Source organism: Loxodonta africana, unplaced genomic scaffold (genome assembly GCF_030014295.1).
Source record: "Loxodonta africana isolate mLoxAfr1 unplaced genomic scaffold, mLoxAfr1.hap2 scaffold_119, whole genome shotgun sequence".
NCBI classification, from domain to species: domain Eukaryota; kingdom Metazoa; phylum Chordata; class Mammalia; order Proboscidea; family Elephantidae; genus Loxodonta; species Loxodonta africana.
Genome location: NW_026974881.1, coordinates 528920 through 553167, shown reverse-complemented (window position 1 = coordinate 553167; position 24248 = coordinate 528920). Strand labels below are relative to the sequence as shown.

Here is a 24248-nt window from a genome sequence, read left to right as displayed (position 1 = left end):
GAGCAAAAGCTCAAGAGCCTTGCCAGAAAGTCCACCTATATTGGATGCAGTCCACACCCCTGAGGAAACTCCCTTACATCTGATTGGCTACTCACAGCAGATCCCATCATGGAGGTAATCACATTATATCACATCTCATCATGGAAGTGATTGCATCGTTATACGACTGCTAAACTACATCATAACTGCCAAAGCACTGAGAATCATGGTCCAACAAAGTTGACACACAACTTTAATGATCCCAATTGTGAATTTAATCTATTTATATTTAAAGCGATTAATGATAAGGAAGGACTTATATCTTCTACTTTGTAATAGTAGGTGATATACGTATTTTGTTTCTCATTTTCTTCACTACTGTCCACTTTTGTGTTTGAATGATTTTTTTTCAAGTGTACAATTTTGATCCTCTCCTTGTTTCCTTTCCTTATATTTTTTAACTTCTTAGTGGTGAGCATGAGGATTACAATTAATATCTTATATTTATAACAATCTTCTTTTAATTAATACAAATTTAGCTTCAACAGTATAGAAAATTCTGCTTTTATTCAGCTCAGTTACCTCCCCTACTTACGTTGCTGATACAAAAATTGCATCTTTATACATTGTGTGTCCATTAAGAGAGATGTGTAAGTATTTTTATGCATTCGTGCTTTAAATCATATATGAAAAAAAGAGAGGCGTGATATAAAAATATTACTGACTTTGTTTTATCTAAGTAGTTACCTTTACGGAGTCTTTGTTTCTTTTTATGGCTTCCAGTTACTGTCTAGTGTCCTTCCATGCCAGCCAGGATGATTCCCTGTAGCATTTCTCATAAGGCAGTTCTGCTGCTAACATACTCCCTCAGGTTTTGTGTATCTGGGCATGTCTTAATTTCGCCTTCATTTTTGAAAGATAATTTTGCTAGATATTGACATCTTGGTTCATAGTTTTGTTTCTGTATTTTTTTTCCAGTATCTTAAATACATCATCCCACTATTTTCTCATCTCAATGGTGTCTGATGAAAAATCAACAGTTAAACTTGTTGAGACTCTCTTCTTGTACATTAGGGGTCACTTATCTCTTGCTACTTTCAAGTTTCTGTCTTCGTCTTTTGACATTTTGATTATGTCTCTCTGTGGATATCTATGTATTTATTGTCATTTGAGTTTATTGAGCTTCTTGGATATCTAGATGACATTTGGGAAACTTCCAGTCATTACGTTTTCAAATATTCTTTCTGTCCTTTCATCTTTCTTTCCTTTCTGGGACTCCTTAATGAGTATATTGGTATGCTTGATGTTGTCCCGCAGGTCCCTTAGGCTCTGTTCATTCTCTTCATTCTTTTTCCTTTATGCTCCTCAGTTAGAACAATTTCAGTTGTGCTTTTTCAAGTTTACATTTTCCTGCTTTCTTGCTCAAATCTGCTGTTGAGCTCCTCTAATGAAAATTTTATTTCAGCTATTCTACTTTTCAGCTCTATAATTTCTATTTGGTTCTTTTGTATAATATTTCTTTATTAATATTTTCTACTGGTTCATACATTCTTCTTTTGGTTTCCTTTTTTTTTTTTGTCTATGGTTTCTTGAGCTCTTTGAGGAAATTTAAGACAATTGGTTTAAAATCTTTGTCTAGTAATCCCAGTATCTGTGTTTCCTTAGGGATGCTTTCTGTTCATTCTCTTCTTTCTTTCTTCTTAACAAATGAACCATCCTTTTCTTTTTCCTTTTATGACTTAAAATAGTGTGTTGAAAACTGGATATCTTAAATATTATAATGTAACTCTGGAAATCAGATTCCCTCCAGTCATTAGGGTTTGCTTTTTTTTTTTTTTAATTGTTGAGGGCCAGTCATCCATTTGCTTAGTGATGTTTCCAAACTATTTCTGCAAAGATTGTATGTCTTCTCATGTGTGGACACTGAAGTTCTGTTCTGTTATGACAGCAGTCAGTTCATGACCTGACAGTGATTTCTTTAAATACTTGTAGCCAAAAAGAAAAAGTAACATTATCCCAGTCTTTGCAGATTGGCTCTGAACTGGGGTGTTCTTTCAGTGCTAAGCAAGAGCGCCTAAAACTCTGCCTTAGCCTTCACTTCCTGCCCCCGTGGAGCCCAAAGATCAGCCAGAGGTGCAAGCCTAAAGCTTTGTCAGGATCTTTATGAGCATGTCTTCATCCTTAGGCAAGAATATTGCACTCCAGATTCCTCAGTATATGTGGTAGCCCTTCAAAGCCCTTAAACCACCAACCATTGTCCTCTCAGCCCCCTTTTTTCCAAGCTTTTGGATGTCTCTGCTGTTTTCTCTGTCCTTCATCCTTTGACCCTGGAGGTAGGACCAATTCTTATACCTTTGTACTGCTCAGTTTCCATCACATCATACCTTTTTTCTTATGTGCTGTTGAGTCAGTTCTGACTCATAGTGACTATAGGATGGAGTAGAACTTCTCCAAAGGGTTTCTAAGGCTGTAATCTTTATGGAAGGAAACTGTCATATCTTTCTCCTGTGGAATAGTTGGTGGATCAAATCAAAAGATTTAACAGCTGAGTGCTTAACCACTGCACTACTGGGGCTCCTTTTGACATCATGCATCATAATAGATTTTTAACACACCCCTCAGAAACATAGAAGTCCATAAATTGTCAAGGATACAGAAGATTTAACATGTATAAAAATACCAAATTGATATATGTGTATGTGTGTGCATTATCTAACCACTAAAGAATATACATTCATCTCATGCATATACATAGTGTTTATAAAAATTAACTGTATACTGTGTTATAAAGCAAGTCTCAACAAATTTCAAGAGTCTGCAATAATATAGAGGATACTGTGTAAGTACAGCATAATTAAAAAAAAAATCTTAGAAAAAGAAAATACAAAATCTCCATGTGCTTGGATATTTTAAAATACTAGGCGTTAGAAAAGACATCATAATGAAAATTAGAATATATTTTGAAGTGAACAATTATGAACATAGTGTATATAAAAATTGGTGCAGTACAGACAATATAAAATAGGAAACTTATAGCCTGAAAAATATAATTGGAAAGAACAAATTTTGAAAAATAAGTGAGTTAAACATCCATTCAAAATGTTGGGAAAAAAACAGAAACAAACATTCATAGGAATTTTTGTTTCTATTAATGATTGGATACATGCAAAAGACGATCAACGAAGACTAAAGTTGATTCTTAGAAAATGCTAGTAAAATTGAGAAACTTTAGGCAAGATTGATCAAGTGAAAAAGAATGAAGGTATAAATAACGAATATCAGGAATTAGAAAGAAAATGACTACAGATCTTGCAGAACTTAAAGATAATGTGAGAATGTTATGAACCATATTAGCTAATAAATTTGCAAATTTAGGTAAAGTAGGCAAACGTATCATACCATGTAAGTTAATAACAACGATTCAAGAAGAAACAGGAAGCAAAAGTAATTCCACAATTGTTAATAGAATTGAATTGGAGCTCAAACTATTCTCAAAAAGAAAACTTCATGTCAGATGGCTTTTCCTGCAAATTCTGCCAAATATTCAAGAAATACTTCACAAATTCTTCAATATAAAATGAAATATATACCCAAACTCATTTTATAAAGCTTGTAGAATGAATATTGATACCAAAACCTGACAAGAGCAGCACAAGATGGGAAAATTACAGGCCAATGTCACTGATGAACATAGATGCAAAATATAAAAAGAAATAGGCAAAACAAATCCAGCAATACTCTAAAGAAGAATATATTATGACCAAGTTGGGTCTATCCCAAGAATTCAAGGTTAGTTTAACATTCAAAAATGAATCAGTATAATTTGCCATATGTACAGGAAAAATAAATGTGATTATACTAATAGGTGTAATAAAATAAGTATTTGATAACCTCCAGCATCCACTCATGTTTTTTAAAAGAACATCTAGCATGCCATGAGACCAGAAGAACCAGAAGGTTCCCGGCTACTGTCGCTGAACATTTTGATCAAAGAGTCCATAGAAAAGCCCTGATCAAAAGGGGGAAAATGCAGAACAGAATTTCACATTCTCATGAACCCTAGACTTTTTGGAGCCATTGAGGGTGAATGAACTCCTGAAACTATTGCCGTGAGATAATCTTTAAACATTACACCAAAAGCATTCCGTTGAATCATCTTAAAACTGAAGTATAAAAAAGGAAACACCATACTGTTGCTGTTGAGTTGATTCCGACTCAGAGACCCTGTAGGACAGAATAGCACTGCCCCATAGAGTTTCCAAGGTGTAGGTGGTGGATTCAAACTGCTCTTCTTTTGCTTGGCTACCGTATCACTTAACCACTGTGCCACGAGGGCTCCAGAACATTAGCTACTTAACGAATAAAAATGGTCTACCTTGAGCATATGCTCTTTTAAGAACTGTCTATATGGCATCAGATTGACAACAGCTACTGAAAAGATTAGATAGGAACCTTAAGGAGCAGTGGGTTTATGCTAATGACAGAGGAACTACTCAGAAAAGGAGGGTAAGAATGGTTGCACAACTTGAATGTAACCAGTGTCGTTAAATTGTACAGGTAGAAACTGTTGAGTTGGTGTATGTTTTGCTGCATATATTCTCAACCACAAAAAATACATTTACAGGTAATAATTAACAAAAAATGTCAAGGAGAGCTAAATATTTTGAAAATAAGACAGAGTTGCATGTGAGGGAATGAGTGGGGTGAGCTGTTTTAGATTAATAGTTAGTAAAGGCTTATGGGATCAGGATATTTGAGGAGATAACTGACCTATATCAAAGGAGAGAATAGCTGTATGAAGTTCTGGAGGGAGGATATTGCCAATAAAGGAAAGAGTTGTTTCTGAGGCCCTTAAATAACCAAGTGTTCTGGCATGTTTTGAGGAAGCTCAGGAAATAAGTCATGGCTAGTGTGGAGTGAACCGAGGGAAGACTGTTAGGAAATGAGGTTAGTATGGTGGGCAAGCCCCGCATCATGAAAGACCATGGGAAGGATTTGGGAATTTTTCCTAATTGCCATGAGAAGCCACTGAGGTGATGCTGTTATGTAGACTGTAAGAGGGAAGATCGGTGGCATGGAGTCCAGTTTTAACCAAGAGATGATGGTGGCTGTAAGGTGGAGGTAGTGAGAAGTGGATAGAGTCAGGATTTATTTTAAGGTAGCGCCAAGAGTCCAGAATATGTGTCAATGGATTGGATACAAGATTTGAATAAAGGAGAGAAATCAAGGATGATTTCTAGGTTTTTGTCCTGAACAACCCAGACGATAGTGAGAACATTTGCTGAGATAAGGAAGACTGGGAGGTAGATAAGACACTTGGACGAAGAATTTTATTTGAACCACATTAAGTTTGAGATGCCTAGTAGACATTCAAGGGGAGATGTGAGGTCAGCCATTTGTGAAGGAACAACAGGGCAGAGTATGTAAATGAGGGTATCCTAGGGCTCAGGTGGAATTGACTGCCATGAATTGGCTCAGATAACCTAGATAGTGAGAAGTAATGAATGATGTTACTTAAACAGGGCATGGAAATCAATGAAAAAGGTGTGGGAGTGGCAGGGAGGCTAAGGTAGAGAAGTTTCTCTCTCCCTAAACCTGATTAGCTGGATTTGAAGACATCATAAGTTCCTGTACGAGAAATATCCAGCAAATTACCAGTTGATTTAATAAATTGATAACAAAGTCTACCTTTCAGCCAAAGATTGAAAAACAAACAAACCAATTACCATCCAGTGAATTCTGACTCTTAGCAACCCTCTAGGACGGAGTAGAACTACCCCATACGGTTTCTAAGGAGCAGCTGTTGGATTCAAACAGCAGACCTTTTGGTTAGCAGCTGAGCTCTTAACCACTGCACCACCAGGCTCAAACCAAGAATAACACACATGAGGAACTTACTCCTTAGTTCAATCAAGTATGTAGAAATTCAAATTTGTGATTTTGGAGATTCCCCCTCTTTTTTTTCAAAGTGGGGGGCATTGAGATGGAGGATTTTCCTATGCCCACCATCCTAAGGGATTTAATTAACCCATAGTTGAGACATTGTACACATCTCAAGAAATTATTACCTTTGAGAAACTTGAGGGTGAGTAGGCATATCACCTGGCTCCTCTTAAACTCCTTTTAAAAACCTGACTTGAAGACTCACCTGCCTTTTTGAATAAGTGCCAGCTTGAATAGGCAGGGTTCAGGGAATTGCCAACCAAAGGTATGGTTTCTCCAGAGGCCTCCAAGGGGTGTAAAAGAAGAGTGGAGCCAGACCCCGTGCTTGGGACACACCCTTGGTAGGAAATATTTGAGTGTGTGTGTGGTGAGGGGAGCACTCGGTGTGGGAGAGTGGGGTGGGTGGGTAATAGGGAAATGCCTGTTTTTTTTGTTTTTTTTCTGGTTTTAAGAAACAGTTTTTTACTTTTTTTTTTTTTAATTACAACGAACAGTTCAGTGGAGACATGTTCCTTATCTGCACGGGCTAGTGGAATTGCTGATAGCTGAGAATGTAGCCTGCTCCCCAAGTGCGAGTTGGCATTTTGGAGAGAAATCTTGATGTTTGGAGCACTGACTGGCCCTGCCTTTTCTAAATAATTAAGGGTGGTGGGGTGGTGGTAAGAGAAAGAGGATGGTCTATGAACACTGACCCTGGAAAATTAACTCCCAAGTGTGTGGGTTGTGGATAACAGGAAAAGAACATCACCCGCAAATGACAGCAGCGCCTTTATTTATTTATTTATGTTTCTTTTTAGTTCTGAGTTGTTTTTAAGCCACAAATTAATGGGGCCACCATGAGTTTTCAGAGAATGAGTTTTACAAAAATCTAAGTGTTTTAAATATTGCAAGGATTTACTTATATATGCTGTATATGAGAAAAGTCCTTACAGTTACAGGGAGGAGAAAGAAAGTATATTCAGGAATTAAATTTTCACAGTTCTCTGAATTCTTATATTTCTCTTGTTGTCCATTTTTCTTTTTTTGTCCTTCATCCACCTCTTCCACCTTTACCCACTGTCTTCATCATCTAGTGCTGCCATAACAGAAATACCATGAGTGGATGGCTTTAACCAAGAGAAATTTAATACCTCACATTAAAGTAGGCGAACAGTCCAAGGCATCAGCTCTAAGGGAAAGTTTTCTCTCTCTTTCGGCTCTGGAAGAAGGTCCTTGTCCTTAGCCTTCCCATGGTCAAGGAGCTTCTCAGGTGCAGGGACCCTGGGTCCAGAGGACATGCTCTGCTCCTGGTGCTGCTTTCTTGATAGTCTGAGGACCCCAACTCTCCGCTTGCTTCCCTTTCCTTTTACCTCTTGCGAGATAAAAGGTGGTGCAGGCCACACCTCAGGGAAAGGTGACCTGAGTGAGGGTGGTGTTACAATCCCACCCTAATCCTCTTACAGTAAAATTACAATCACAAAATGAAGGACAACTATGCAATAGTGGGAATCATGGCCTAACCAAGTTGAGACACACATTTTTTAGGGTCATAATTTAATCCAAACCAAATCAAACTTGTCACCATCAAGTTGATTCCAACCCATACAGACCCTAGTTGATATTAACTCATAGAGACCCTATAGCATAGAGTAGAACTACCTCATAGAGTTTCCAAAGACTAGTTGGTGGATTCGAACTGCTGACCTTTTGGTTAGCAGCTGAGCTCTTAACCACTATGCCACCAGGCCTCCTCTTGATACACAGTCCACCCTAATACACCACTGTGTTAGAAAAAGGTTTTGCTATTCTGAAATAAGAACTTTTTACTATACTTTTGTGTTCGTGGTTGCTTTTGATATGTCTTTAAGCACTGAACAGTTAACTCATACCCATTAAAAACCCATTGCCACTGAGTCTATTCCAACTCATAGCGGCCCAATAGGGCAGAGCGGAACTGTGCCATAGACTTTCCAAGGAGCGCCTGGTGGATTTGAACTGATGACCTTTTGGTTAGCAGCTGTAGCTCTTAAACAGTACACCACCAGTGTGGGAGGGGTTTAATTGATAACATGATGTCTGGGCTCCAAGGGAGATGGAATGGATGTGCAGGAGAAGGGCATGCAGAGTCAGCCTGTATAGTCCCCTGAACTCTGTTCAAGATCATAACACACCTCAGTAATCACTTGAATCTAAACATACAACTTTAACAGTTGATGTAAATGACTTTACACATGAATTTTGGAACGCAACTATTTCTCGATGGAAGTTTCTTCAACTAAGCTGTTTGTATTCCCTTAATAATTATGAAAGCTAACATTTATTGTGTTCATTCTGTGTGTAAGGCCTTTTTCTAAGTGCCTTGTGTGTTTTATTTAACCTGCGTAACAACCTTTTGAATAAGACCCATTTTAGAAATGGGAAACTGAGGCAGTGAGAGGTAAAGTAACGTGCCCAGATCAACCAGCTGATAGATTGAGTTAGGATTTAAACCCAGGCAGTTTGTTTCAGAATTTGCTTATGTAATCACTGTACATGACAGCAGTGAGCCCTAGTGGCTGTGTGGCTAAAGAACTTGGCTGCTAACTGAAAGGTCAGTGGTTCGAACCCACCAGCCTCTCTGCAGGAGACAGATGTGGCAGCTTGCTTCAGTGAAGACTTACAGCCTTGGAAACCCTATGTGGCAGTTTTACTCTGTCCTTTGGGGTCACTATGAGTTAGAATCGACTTGATGACAGTGGGTTTTGGCACATAATACTAATGTGCAGTGTATTCTGTATGCCGTGTATATGTTCAGAAACTAATTTTCCCAACATTTATGCCATATATAGATTACCAATCCAGTTGCCGTTGAGGAGATTTTCACTCATGACGACCCCGTGAGTTTTCAGAGTAGGACTGCCCTCCATACGGTTTTCAATAGCTGTGACCATTTGGAGGTAGATTGCCAGGCCTTTCTTCCAAGGCAACTGAGTGGATTTAAACTGCCAACCTTTCAGTTAGTAGCTGAGCACTTAACTCTTTGTGCCACCTAATACATATATATACTAGGAGGTTTTCCTCCTTATTTGTACTTTAATGTTTTGTAGCCTCTTATGAATACTTGTTCCTGGCAGTGAACTAGATGCTAAAGAACAGAATAGGCACATGTAACCCTCTCTCACCTTCTCCCTCCCCTCTTGCACAGAGATGAAATGAAAAGGAATTAATGAGGACAGATTATTGGATTAGGGCCCACACTCAGGGCTCTAACAGCATGGGGAGTTTCTCCTGTCACTTCAGTTCTTGTTCAGGAATTGGCACCTGCTTTTTGTGAATCACAAAGACCAGTGCTTTATATCAAGCCATTTAGATTTGGGGTATGGAGCAGTGACTTAAAAAAATTAAATTTTATTTTCAGAGATTTTTTCTATTAATTGTTTACATTTATTTTAATTGTATATTCTGAAACCGCTACAAAAAGGCATGAAATAATTGTTTAAATTTTAATTCGTATGGGTCAAAATGTATGTTAAACTACCTATCGTCGCCTTCACAGTCGTTGTTATGTTTGAGCCGATTGTTGTGGCCACTTGTTACCAAGTATGACTTTCTTCTCCAGGGACCAATCTCTCCTGACAACATGTCCAAAATATGTGAGATGAAGCCTCGCCATTCTTGCTTCTAAGGAATATTCTGGCTGTACTTCTTTCAAGACAGATTTGTTCATTCTTTTGGCAGTCCGTGGTATATTCAATATTCTTTGCAAATACCGTAATTCAGTGCCTTCAATTTTTCTTTAGTCTTCCTTATTCATTGCCCACCTTTCGTGTGCGTATGAGGTGACCGAAAACACCATGGCTTGAGTCAGGGGCACATTAGTTTTCAAGGTGACATCTGTGCGTTTGAACACTTTAAAGAGGTCTCTGGCAGCAGATTTGCCCAATGCAACGTGTCGTTTGATTTCTTGACTGCTGCTTCCATGGGTGTTTATTGTGGATCCAAGTAAAATGAAGCCCTTAGTGATGTCAACATTTTCTCCGTTGTCCTGATGTTGCTTATTGGTCCTGTTGTTAGGCTGTTGGTCTGTAGTCTTTGATTTTCTTCAGTAAATGCTTTAAGGCCTCTTCACTTTCAACAAGCGAGATTGTATCATCTGCATATCTCAGGTTATTAATGAGTCTTCCTCCAATCCTGACGCCTTATTCTTCTTCAGACAGTCCAGCTTCTCGGATTATTTGCTCAGCATACAGGTCGAATAGGTATGGTGAAAGGATACAATGGAGATGCACACCTTTCTTGACTTTAAACCATGCAGTATTCCTTGTTCTGTTTAGATGACTGCCTCTTTTTCTGTGTACACGTTTCTCCTGAGAACAATTAAGTGTCCTGGAAATCTCATTCTTCCCCATGTTATCCATAATTTGTTATGAGCTGGAGTAGGTCTCAGAAATAATGTGCCATTTCTTCCAGTTGGTCCTGCACGGCTGCCTGCTTCCCTAGGTGGTAGCAAGTAAGGCCTGTCTCAGAAACACTCCCCTCCTCACTAAGCATGATTCTTCACACTGCTCCATCTTCTTTCCCGTGTGTGTTTCCTGCCCTCCTCAGTGGCTGGGGAAAATGATAGTAGTCCACTATGAGATTTATTCTTTTATTATACTTTATTTTATCATTTGTTTTTATAACATAGTTCCGTTAAAATCAAGGGTAATAAAAATGTTTGTGTGATGGAAGTGGATAATCCCACCCATTGTGTCCATCTAAAGTTTCATGAGAAAACTGTGCCCACAACAGAGGGCTCCCACTCCTCTGGCTCACTGTATTTTCTCCTTGTTTATTTGCTCTTCCCTCTTTCCTGATGCATGCATGGGACCACTGAGCTTCAGGACTCCACAATTCTGCTTTTCATACCAGTGTTACTGTAATCTTGGGTTCATGGGCTGCCTTGCCACAGATTTACTCATTCTGTTTCTGTTGATTATTTCATTACTTAAAAATCTCTCATGAATTTTTCCAGAAGTACATTCTATTCCTCAAAAACTTGGAAGCAATGGGAAAGTATGCAATAAATAACAAGAAAACATACGTAATGCATAGAATAAATTACTAACGTTCCGATATGTCTGTTATCTTACTTACATTGGCATGTATGTGTGTTAGAGTCTCTGGTTGGTGCAAATGGTTAATATCTTGAGCTGCTGACAGAAAGTTGGAGTTCAGGTCCACCCAGAATTGCTATGAAAGAGAGGTCTGGCAGTCTACTTCCGAAAACTCAGCCATTGAAACCCCTATGGAGTACAGTTCTACTCTGGCACGCTGGTGTCATCATGAATCAGAACTGACTCAATGGCAACTGGTTTTATGTGTGTATTAGCACACACATTTATGTATATTAACAGGGATATTATATCCTGATATTTTCATTCATCATTAGTCTTTTCTCATGATAATTTTTTTTGTTTTTTTTAATGAGAGCATTAAATTACTTTATAATATTCTGTGTGCATGTAGTATATTTTTTTTAACAATTTGAACTATAGTTGCAATAATAAATGTGCATGTTTCTAGTAATCTTCAACGTATACTTACATCTTTTTAACATACATCTCTGCCATTAAATCTCTTTGTTTAATTATTGTTTAACACTCTTTACGCCTAAGAGATGGTCTCAGAAGCAGCCCTGATCAGTTTTTCTCCCTCTTACTCATGAAGCTCCTTAATGTATCCCAAGGTATCAACTACGAAGGATTTTACGTACTTATCGTTTATTTTTCATTCAGTCAGTATATTCCATGGGCCAGAAGTAGTCTATGTTATGCAGATACAGTGGTGAAAGGTACACACTGCCCCTGTCCTCATGAAGGGGACAACCCAGTGCAGGTGGGAGGGGCACTGGGGAAATGCAGCTGAGAGCAAGGACAGACAACCCTCCAGGAACCACACTGGACTTCAGAGAGGCTTGTTGGCTGCTGTTCACCTGGCAGGCTTCTAGATACCCGAGTACCCTTGGGCTTGGTGCCTGTTCCTCTCTCTATTGACACCCTCTCTCTAGGATGCCTCAGTGAGTTTACTGCTGTCTATTTGTAGCTAAGGACGTGAGGTTTATACCTCCATCCATTCAAACTCCTCCTGGGTCCAGACTCATATATTCAAATGTGAGCCTAGCTCTCTGTATTGACCTCTTTAGGCATTATAATGATACATTCCTCATATGGCCATCATGAAAAGCAAACATGAAAGAAAAAGCACAGGAGTGCCTGGCACCAGTGTAGGTACTCAATGAACATTAGCTGTTGGTATTATCCTTGACATCCCCATGTGGGGTGAAGTTTTATTACCTGACATCTCCATGTGAATATCTAACACCTGTACCATGTTATCTAGGCTATGAAACAATTCTTGGTTCCAACCACCATTCTTTTCTTATCCATGAATTTCTCAAGGCTTTGGTGATGGGATTGTGTGTTTTTCCACACAATGGACTTGATTAGGAATGGTTGGCCAGGTCCTACACAATAAATTGCTCTAGCATTCCTTTGGGTGACCATTGAGACAAGTTTCAGCCAACGAATGTAGCAAAGAATTGGAACCACTCTCAGCTGTTCATGCGAGTACTCTCAATCCAGAATATCTGGTAAGTCGACTGTTAGGGATTGAATTGTGTCCCTCCAAAATGTCTGTGGAAATCCTAACCCCTGTACCTGTAAATCTGACCTTGTTAGGAAAGAGGGGGCCTGCTTTTATTATGTGAATGAGGTCATACCAATGTAGGGTGGGTCCTAAGCCTAACTCTTCTTAGTTATAAAAGGAGCAGAATACACACAGACTCAAACAGGTGAAAAGGAAGACAGACAAAGAAGACAGATGCTTCTAGAAGGCCAGGAACACAAATGATTGCTGGCATCTACTAGAAGCTGAGGTAGACAAGGAAGGACCTCCCACTACAGCCATGCCCTGAATTCGAACGACCACCTGCTAAACTGTGAGAAAATAAATTTCTGTTCTTTAAAGCCATCCAGTTGTGTTATTTTTTGTTATGGAGGGACTAGGTAACTAACACACATAAGACCCGTTCTTATAAGTTCAGCCCAGTGCAGAATAATTTTCTTCCCTCCTTGGTCTAGACCACCCGAACCTGCTCTTTCCCTATCAGTGTCCTTTGCTTTCACCTAAGAGCTATGACAGAGTCAGCTTGATGCTGATGCATTGAAATTTCAATTTATTTTTTATTTATGATTACTATTAATTCCGGTATTTTCTACAGTTTTCAATGGAGACAGTCCTATAATCTATGAATAGCAGTTATACTTTTTCTCTTTTTGTACTAGCTTACACTTCCGGTGTTCAATGTTTAATAAAAGTAATGATAGAAGCACCCTTATTTTATTGTTTATTAATTTTAAAGAGAATGTCCCACACGTCACCATGAACTATCATGCTAGTTGTAGTTTTCCACGTTCGGGAACTCCTTTTCTGTTCCATATTTGCTCCTAGTCCTTATCTCTCCATGTGATTGGATTTTATCAACCTGCTTTGCCCCCATCTCTTGAGGTGAGCATATGTCTTCTCTTCTTTCACCTATGCATGTGGTGAATGAAATTACTAAATCTTTAACGTTCACTCAAATTTGTATGCCTACATGATCATGGCATGTTACGTGGTTTATACTTTGCTGGATTTCCTTTGCTGGCATCTTACGTAGAGTTTTGCATCTCAGTTACTGAGTGTGCTTGTCCTCTAACTCTTCTTCTACCATCCTTCTCTAATTTGTTATCATTTTTAAACTAGCCTTAAGGATCAAGTTAGGGGAGTATCTCATGGTTTTCTAATCTCTGTTGACTATGTACAAGATTAAAATGACTGTTTCTTGCATGTTTGCTGGAACCTGACTGGAAACGATCTAGGTCTGCCGTTTTCTTTTTAGGGAGATCTTGAACTACTGACCCATTTTATTTAGTGGTTAAAGGCATCTTCTGGTGCTAATTTACTTAGAAAAAATTCTGATGCATGTTCTAGGTTGCTCGAATCTCATCTTCAAATATTGATTATCAGGGCTTGTAGCCTCATGCAAGGCAATTCATCAATCCCAGATTTCCCCAAAGTCAGGCTCTGCAACTCTTCCCGGTACCAAATTCCCTCATTTAAGACTTATTTGCAAAGAGACAACAGTATGCTATCTACGCGGTTGTTTATCCGCAACTTTCTTGAGTCCATAATGTGAGGATACAGTCTTCTAATACTTTTTTTGTAATTGTTCTCTTTCTTATTTTTTTTTTTTGCTTTTTTCACTGCCAATAACCTCCCCGCCCCGTCTAGTAGTTTTAAAGTTGTGCGTTTCAGGTTCAAGTCTGTAATCCAACTGAGCTTCTGTGTGTGCTGCATGTGTACATCAAAAGAACACGCTTCTAGAAGCAGAAAGCAGGCAGTGCGACTGTTGGGTGGTTGGCGGGGGAGGGGGAGGGGAGCTGCTGCTCAGAGAGGGCTCCCAAGGGAGGCACGAGATGCCGGGCTGCCCACTGCAAGCCCACAGGCTCCAAGGAGGAGGAACCTGAGTGCGCCATGAGCCTTTTGAGACAGGCCCAAGCCCACCCAGCCGGGTGCTAACCTCGCATCCGCCAGGCTTGCAGGTTCCACCAGGACTAGGGAAGCCTAAGGCCAAGGAGGGCAAGGTCTAGGGTCTGGACCTGAGAACTGGTTCTGCCACTTGTGATCGCAGCGCTTATGCTGGAAAGGAGGGCAGAAAGCATATCGCAACGTGTGTCCGGACGATGACCCAGAACGGGGGAGTTGTGGTCACCCACGGACTCTGGGTCTGCATATGGAGGCCCCCAGGGTGCAATTCCAGGAGCAGAAGGCAAAGCCACAGAGGCCAAAGTGCACCTCGCCGATGCTTCCCAGGGGCATTGCCCCAAATATGGGGAGCAGTCCCTCCTCTGGGCTAGGGACTTTGTTTCCTCCATTGTGATCACTGACTGTGAGCAGACTCTAGTCTATGCAGACTAATGAGGAGTTATCAAAATGAGCTCCAAACTCCAGATTTGAGTTAAGGATCATAAATTAACACAGAGAAATACGACTTTAGCAATATGTGACTGTTTGAAGCCCAAGTTGCCTTAAAACACGGAATTTCAGTCTTTCAGCTCCTCTGCTAATCTAGTGACTAAGAACAGGATCTCACTGGAGCTCAAAGATGTGGGGCACTGGGAATACTCTGGGTCTGTCTGCTCACGGCTGATTGCCTGATCCCAGTTTTATTATACAGCTTAAATACAGACCAGAAGAGGAGTTTGGGGCTTGACACCTGACGTCTTAACACCAGTTCCTGTTTCTTGAGGAAGGAAGAGGTAAAATAAATCAGCGTTTACTGTGTCCTTCTCCATCCCCGGAAGTCTTCATGAAGACCCTCTCAGGTAAGGATTGACAGGGAGTGGCTTGGTTTACTATTTGACTTTGTCCTTCAGTCACTTTGTTTATGTCCTGCATGTAAACTATTATGCATTGACAGAAGCATTCTAATTCTTATGCAGAAGGACTAGACCTGCTGCAGAATGACTATATTGTGCCTCCCTTGGGCACCCCTGTCTGCGCAGCACCCCCCACCCCCAACTGCCCAACCGCCTCTCTCCTGGCATTCTGCTTCTAGAAGCATGTTCTTTTGATGCAGAGATGCAGCACACACAGAATCCCAGCTGGATTACAGACTTGAACCTGAAGACCTTATGCAGAATGACTATTTATGAACCCCTAAGCTTTTTTTTTTTTAAGCTTAGTACTAAAGCAGGTACTTACTCCTCAGAGAAGGCCCTGGGGGAGGTTGATACATGCATTCCCCAGTGCTCCTGCTGCTCTAGAAGTGCCTGAAATGCCTCTCTGGGAAAGGCCTTCAGATTAGGCTCATGGCCCACGTGGGAATTCAGGCCTATTTTTCTGTTAGAACATCTCATTTCGCTCTGAAAATTTTATTATCCAGTTTATTCACCAGACATGAGTACAGACATCTCATATTTTCAAAATAATCCCATTCTCTAATACTAATTTGCCACCAAGAGTATATTCCAAAGTGTTTCCAATAGGCTAGCAAGTCTATCCAAAGAGGGGAGTCCTGCGCCATGTTGTGCAGTGACAGCAGGGTTGGCGTAATATGTTTACCCAGATACCTACCACTTTTTAAAAAATTTTTATTGTGCTTTATTTGAAACTTTACAAAGCAAATTACTTTCTTGTTCAGCCATTTATACACAATTGGTTTGTGACATTGGTGGCAATATTCATGATGTGTCAATATTCTCTTCTATGCTCCAGTTCCCCGTTCCCATCCGCCATGATTCCTGTTCCATCCTGCCCTCTTTTCTGTGCTTTTGGGCAGGTTTTGCACCTTTGGTCTCATACACACGATTGAACTAAGAAACACTTTCTTCACGTGTGTTATTGTTTGTTTTATAGACCTGTCTAATCTTTGGCTGAACGGCAAACTTCAGAAGGTACTTTCGACTTTGTTGCTTTCCATAATTCCTGAAATTCCAAGTCTACCACCTGAAGAACTTCCTTAGTGTTTCATTTAGAACAAGTCTGGTGGCGATGAATTCTCTTAAGCGTCCTTCACCTGAGAATGTCAATATTTTTCCTTTACTCATGAAGGAAATAACAGCCTATAGAACACTGGGTTAATGTTTCTTTTCTTTCAGTGTTGAAAAAATGTTGTTTTCACAGCCTTTTGGCCTCCATGGCTTCTGATGATGAATACAGAGTCATTCCAATGGTTTCTCCTGTGTGAAATGAGTTGTTTTCTCTCTAGCTTCTTTGAAGATATTTTCTTGGTCCTTGTTATTCCACAATTGACAGTGAGGCATTTGGGTGTAAAATTATGTGAGTTTAACTTGTTGGAGTTTGCATAGCTTCTTGAATCTGTAAGTTTATGTCTTTCAACAAATTGGGAAAGTGTTGAGCCAGTATTTCTTCAGATATTTTTTTCTACACTATATATTTTCTCTACACCTTATGGAATTCCAATAAATAAATGTTAGGTATTTTTGGATTTTTTTGAGGCTCTGTTCATTTTTTTTTCAATATTTGTCCTCTGTTTTCAGATTGGATATTTTCAATTGAACTATTTTCATCTCATTGATCCTTTTGTCTGTCAACAGCATTCCGCTGGTCAAGTGAATTTTTTATCTCTATTTTTCCTGTCTAAAATTTTCATTTGTGAATGGTTTCTATGTATTTTTCTATTTTTCTAAGGTGTGACTGTTACTTCTTTGAGCATGGTTAAAGTAGCTTTTTAAAGTTTTTGTCTATGATTCTAAGACTATGTCTTACTTCAATCTTACAGAAAATGTTGATGTTGTTTGTTTTAGCAATCACTTGACCCAGTTATGTTCAGGCTGCATGTTCTTTCCCAACTTCTGGATGCTGTGGCTCAGATGTCAGTTCAGATTTTGAAGACTTTGCAATGATATTTGGATGTAATCTATGGGAGTGTCACTCAGTCTGGGACCTTGTTGGTGTTCTAACCCATAATGCAGTTCTCAAAGGATTGATCTACTTCTTGGGGTCAGAGGAAAGCATATGCAACTATGGGAGTGGAGGGGGGTATGAAAAACAACTTTATGGTATCCCTCTCTTGAGCCACCTGGTCTCTGTCTCTCTGAGGCTCTCTGATGTCTGAGCAGCTACCTTCCTGGTCCACTGGCAAGAATGTTGGGCTTTAATCTCTTCATTCTGCCGTGCAATTAAGTGACTGGGTCTGCCTATGAGGCCAAATAACGGTAAGATGGAGAAAATGTAACAGAGATTCCTCTATATTATTTCGTCCTTATATACTTAGGTCAGAGAGAAGGCACACTGTTTCTGGTGATACTTCCAAATGGGTATGGAGAAAAAGGCATTAACAGGTCGATAGCTGCATACTAGGTGTTATGGATTAAACTCTGTCTTCCCAAAATGTATATATCAGCTTGACTAGGCCATGCTTCCCAGTATTGTGCGATTATCCACCATTTTGTCAGCTGATGTGATTTTCCAATGTATTGTAAATCCTACCTCTATGATGTTAATGAGCGAAAATTTGAAGCAGTTATGTTAAGGAGGCCGGGCTCAATCTACAAGATTAAGTTGTGTTTTAAGTCAGTCTCTTTTGAGATATAAAAGAGAAAAGAGCAGAGAGACGGGGGACCTCAGTACCACCAAGAAAGAAGTGTCAGGAGCAGTGCATCCTTTGGACCTAGGATCCCTGTGCTGAGAACCTTCTTGTCCAGGGGAAGACTGGTGACAAAGACCTTCCCCTAGGAGTGACAGAGAGAAAAAGTCTTCCCCTGGAATTGGCACCCTGAATTTGGACTTATAAAGCCTCCTGGACTGTGAGGGAATAATTTTCTTTGTTAAAGTCATCCGTTTGTGGTATTTCTGTTACAGGAGCACTAGATAGCTAAGACACTAGGTACCAGGAGATGTACATTTCCCAGCTCTTTCACTCCCAGGGACACTATGACTAAGTAGCCATTGCCATAAATCCATGTGAGCAGACTATTCTGATTACTGCTTTGACTCTACTGTCTGTTATGGTAACCACACCCACCTTGTCTTTGTTCATTGAGTGCCACCACTTGGCTGTTACCACCATGGGGTCCAGTCAACTGCATTGTAGTTAGGTGTCTTAATTCAGTTAGGGCAGTTCTCACTGTGGACTCTTACTTACATAAAATAGCAACCACAGAAGTCTTCAATAATGCTGGGGCTTGCTGCACAAATTTGTACCTCACTGCTATGGTAAAAAGAGAGCCCTCTGGGCACTCCGTGTGTGGGTCTGTGGGTCCAGCCTAATAAATCCATTCTAACCTGCCAGTTTCCCTCAGCCTTTGGTTACCTTCTCCTACAGTATACAATGGCAGATCTGCCATTTCCACTTGATTTATTGTAGGCCACCACTTAATCCATGCTTCAGTAAACCAACCAAATAAACTATGAGATCCTTTTCTAACCTCTGAAGCTGAAACACTGAATGAAGAATCTATGCTTCCTGGGTCTATATCAATAAACTTAGACTAATCCACCTTTATGTTGCTTGCACCGTTATCCCACACCCATAATAGCCATTCCCACACATATTCACCAGGTTTCTGTATATATATATTAGAAAAATCAAGTAGTTCTTTTGGAGTTTAGCATACCTTCTCCTGGGTCACACTTCATAGTTCACCTTTTGGGGCTTGTTGGGACTGAAGTCTAGGTATAGGTCTAGAAGCAAAAATGGGCAGTGGCAGTGGGATGTTCAGCCGTGTCTTATAAGACATCTGCCTAAGGTGATGCCCCAGGCAATGCCCCAGATACCACCCCAGGAGATAACTCAAACAAGACACTTCAGGCACAGCTGGGGTAATCTCATCAGATGGAGGTGGAAGGGATAATTGTTTTACTGGGAAGGGTGCCTTAGCGGCAGAGTTAGAGAATCTCTTCAGATGGGAGTAAGAGGTCTGGTTCTGTTAGGAAGAGCGATTCAATAGAAATTGGAGGTTCATTGTCCCCCGCTTCCTGACTGTCTGCCCATATGTCCTCATCCTGAGTTTCAGGATCCCATTTCTTCCCAATCAGTGCCCTCACTCTAACTTCAGACACCATTTGAGGCTGGATATTCAACTAGCGCTTTAATTCAGTCACTCTTATGATAAGAATCTGAGTTTATTTTTGGCAGCATTAGCCTTGTTACTATAAGAAATATGGTTTTCTTTCTGGGCACAAGTGGCAGCTTTCAGATCTTGTATGTGGTGCTTCAGCTTTGAGCCCATTTCTTTCATTCACCAGTGTGGCTAGCAAAAGCAGGACTAACCAAGCAGCTTCCTTATTATTCTTATTCTGACAAAATTATAGAAAAGTATCAAATATGTAATCAGGCAGAGCCTTGTCTCTCACAAATATTTGATCCAGTGGTAGTAGTATTTTGCGTATTTCTATTGTCACCTCCCACCATGGATTAGCAATAGCCTGTTTACTACTGGAGACAGTCATCAGTGCCTTTAAGACTAGCCAGACTTGAGAATCAATTCAGAAAACTCATCCTTAAGATTTGGTTCCTCTAGAACCACAGTAGGTACCACATGTCTTAGCCTGGGATCTCTAGAGATGCAAAACTAGTGAAGAGAATATATATATATATATATATATATATATATATATATATATATATATATATGGAAACCCTAGTCGCATAATGGTTAATAGCTATAGCTGCTAACCAAAAGGTTAGCAGTTCGAATCCACCAGGCGCTCCTTGGGAACTCTGTGGGGCAGTTCTACTTTGTCCTGTAGGGTCACTATGAGTTGGAAACGACTCGATGGCAATGGGTATATATATATATACACACACACATACACGCATACATATGTTAGTTGTGGCTGTTAGATGCCATCGATCCTGTGTAAAACAGAATGAAACACCACCTGATCCTGAACCATCCTCACAATCATTGCTATGTTTGAGCCCATTCTTGCAGCCATTGTGTCAGTTCATGTTGTTGAGCGCCTTCCTCTTTTTTTCTGACCCTCAGCTTTTCCAAGCATGATGAGCCTCTCCTGGGACAGGTCCCTCCTGAAAATATGTCCAAGGCACGTGAGACGAAGTCTCGCCATCCTTGCTTCTAAGGTGCATTCTTGGTGTACTTCTTCCAAGATGGTTTTGTTTATTCTTCTGGCAGTCCATGGTATATTCAGTATTCTTTGCCAACACCATATTTTAAATGAATCAGTTCTTCGGTTTTCCGTATTCATTGTCTAACTTGCTCAAGCATGTGAGGTGATAGAAAATATCATGGCTTTGCTCAGGCACACCTTAGTCCTCAAAGTGACATCTTTCTTTCTCAACACTTTAAGGAGGTCTTTTGCAACAGATTTGCCCAATGCAATACATTGTTTGAATTCTTGACTGCTGCTTCTGTGGGCATTGATTATGGATTCAAGTTAAATGAAATGCTTGATGACTTCAGTATTTTCTCTGTTTATCATGGTGTTGCTTACTGGTCCAGTTGTGAGAATTTTTGTTTTCTTTATGTTGAGGTGTAATCCATAGTGAAGGCTGTAGTGGTTGCTCTTCATCAGCAACTGCTTCAAGTCCTCTTTACTTTCAGCAAGCAAGGTCGTATCAGCTGCATATCATAGGTTGTTAGTGAATCTTTCTCCAAAACTAATGCCATGTTCTTGTTCTTCGAGACCAGCTTCTCAGAATGTTTGCTCAGCATACAGATTGAGTAAGTATGGTGAAAGGATACCACCATGACACATAACTTTCTGATTTTAAACCACAGAGTATCACCTTGCCCTACTCAAATGACTGCCTCTTGGTCTACGTAGATATTCCGCATGACTACAGTTAAGTGTTCTGGAATTCCCATTCTTTGCTAAGCTATCCATAATTTGTCATGAGCCACACAGTTGAGTGTGCTTGTATAGGAAACAAAAATAGGTAAACATCTTACTGATATTCTCTACTTTCAGCCAAGATCCATCAGACATCAGAAATGATATCCCACATTCCATGTCTTCCTCTGAATCCAGCTTGAATTTTTGGTAGTTGCCTATCTGTGTACTGCTGCAACTGTTTTTAAATTATATTCAGCAAAATTTTTCTTGCGTGGGATGTTAATGACATTGCTCGATAATTTCCGCATTGCGTTGGACCACCTCTCTTTGAAATGGGTACACATGTAGATCTCTTTCAGTCATTTGGTCAGGTAGCTGTCTTCCAAATATATTGGAATAGTCAAGTGAGCGCCTCCAGCACTGCGTCCCTGTGTTGAAACATCTCATTTGGTACTCCATCAGTTCCTGGAGCCGTGTTTTTTGCCAATGCCTTCAGTGCAGGTTGGAGTTCTTCCTTCAGTACCATCAGCTCTTGATCCAATGCTACCTCCTGAAATGGTTGAATGTCGACCAATTCTTTTTGGTGTATTGAGTCTGTGTATTCCTTCCGTCTTCTTTTGATGTTTCCTGTGTTGTTCGATATTTTCCCCATAGAATCCTTCCTTCAGTATTGCACCTAGAGGCTTGAATATTTCCTTCAGTTCTTTCAGCTTGAGAAATGCCAGGTGTTTTCTTCCCTTTTGGTTTTCTAACTCCAGATCTGTTCACATTATTATTATCATACTTTGTCTTCTCCAGCTTCGCTTTCAGGTATTCTGTTGAGCTCTTTTACTTTATTTTTCCTTCCATTCTCTTTAGCTACTGTACATTCAAGAGCAAGATTCAGAGTCTCTTGTGACATCCTCTTTGGTCTTTTCTTTCTTTCCTGTCTTTCTAATGACTTTTTGTTTTTTTCATATATGATGTCCTTGCTATCATCCCACAACTAATCTAGTCTTCGATCATTAGTGTGCAGTGCATCAAATCTATTCTTGAGATGGTCTCTAAATTCAGGTTTGATATACTCAAGGGCATACTTTGACTCATGGACTTGTTTTAATTTTCTTCAGCTTCTACTTGAACGTGAATATGAGCAACTGATCATCTGTTCTGCGGTCAGCCCCTGGCCTGATTCTGACTCATGATATTGACCTTCTCCATCATCACCTTCCACAAATTTGATTCCTATCTATTCTGCCTGGAATAGTTCATGAGTATAGTCACCATTTATGTTCCTGACGAAAGGTATGTGCAATGAATAAGTCATTGGTCTTGCCAAATTCTATCATGTAAGCTTCATTGTCATTTCTATCATCAATACCTTATTTTCCAACTGCTGATTTGTCTGCTTTGTTTTCAACTTCGCATCCTAATTACGTAATTATCAGTACATCTTGATTGATTAATGCATCACGTTTGATCAGTTTCAAACTGCGGAACTTGGTAAAAACCTTCAACTTCTTCATCTTTCACATTCATGATTTGTGTGTAAATTTGAATAATAGTCTTATTAACTGGTCTTCCTAGTAGGCCTGTGGATATTATCCTATTGTTCGTAGTGTTCTACTTCAGAAAAGATCTTGAAATGTTCTTTTTATCGATGAATATGATGCCGTTCTCTTCAGTATCTCAATCCTGGCATAGTAGAACATATCATTGTCTACTTTAAAATGTCCAAAACCAAGCTATTTCAGCTCACTAATGCCTTGGATTACTGACCTTTATGCATTCCATTTCATTTTTGATGACTTCCAATTTCCCTAGATTCATACTTCCTTCATTCCACATTCTGATTATTAAAGGATATTTGCATCAGTTTCTTCTCATTATGAGTTGTGCCCATCAGGAAACGTCATTAAACTGGGATCTACTTTGAGGAGGTAGCTCTTCCCCACTTGTATTTTGAGTGCCTTCCAACCTAAGGGGTTATCCTCTGTCATTCAGTCAGACAGTGTTCCAGTACTATTCGTAAGATTTCACTGGCCAGTTTTTTTTAGAAATAGATCACTAGGTCCTTTTTCCTAGTCTGTCTAAATCCAGAGCTCCACTCAAACCAGTCTACCATGGGTGAACCTGGTGGTATTTGAAATACCGGTGGCATAGCTTCTAACATCACAGCAACATGCAAGCCACCACAGTACAACAAACTGACAGAAGAGTGGTGGGAGTTAAAAATAAGAAGAACCAAAAAGAGTGCTTCTTCCATGTCTGCTGATTTAGAGGAACCATGAAAAATTGTCAAGTGAAGAGTGATTCAGAGGAAAACATGGGTAGAATGTGACCTAATTTCCATAAAAACAAACAAATGAATGTACTTACATGTGTCCAAGCAAAAAGAAGTGTGTAAAAGGGTACATATGTATCTTTGGACACTGGACACTTTGGGGGAGCAGGTACAATATAATTATGTGGGGATGGCTCTTATTATAACTTCTGTATACAAATCTCTGTTGTTAAATGTGTTATAAGAATGTAACATCTTTTAAAGTTTAATAACATCATACGTGTATGTGTGTGTATTTGAAACATTTTTTTTTTTTGACTATTTTATATATGTGTTTTTTAGTTATCTAGTGTGGCTATAGCAGAGATTCCACAAGTGGATGCCTTTAACAAACAGAAACTTATTCTCTAACAGTTTAAGAAGCAAGAAGTTTGAAGTCAGGACACCAGCTCTAGGAGAAAGCTTTCTCTCTTTGTGGCTCTGGGGGAAAGTCCTTGTCATCCATCTTCCCCTGGCCTAGGAAATTCTCAGTGCGTGGACGCTGGGTCAAAAGGACCTGCTCCACTCCAGGCACTTCTTCCTTGGTGGTATGAGGTCCCTCTCATTTCTGCTCACTTTTCTCTTTGTATCTCAAAAGAGACTGACTCAAGACTCACCCTTATCCTGTAGATTGTGTCCTCCCTCATTAACCTAACTGTCTCTAATCCCGCCTCATTAACATCACAGAGGTTAGAATTTACAACACATAAGTAATCACATC

General features: G+C 39.8%; 1 long non-coding RNA gene across 5 annotated transcripts in view; it reads left to right on the top strand.

The window, feature by feature from the left end:
• The window catches only part of LOC135229180 (uncharacterized), a 192229-nt gene that overhangs the window by 162155 nt on the left and 5826 nt on the right, over nucleotides 1–24248 (top strand). For 3 of the 5 annotated variants that reach the window (XR_010319946.1, XR_010319948.1, XR_010319944.1), the window contains exons 1-2: nucleotides 14179–15287; nucleotides 22335–22509. This is a non-coding gene — a long non-coding RNA (uncharacterized LOC135229180). Of the gene's footprint in view, nucleotides 1–14178; nucleotides 15288–22334; nucleotides 22510–24248 lie in introns of those variants that run through there. The other 2 variants (XR_010319947.1, XR_010319945.1) reach the window with 1 other exon arrangement.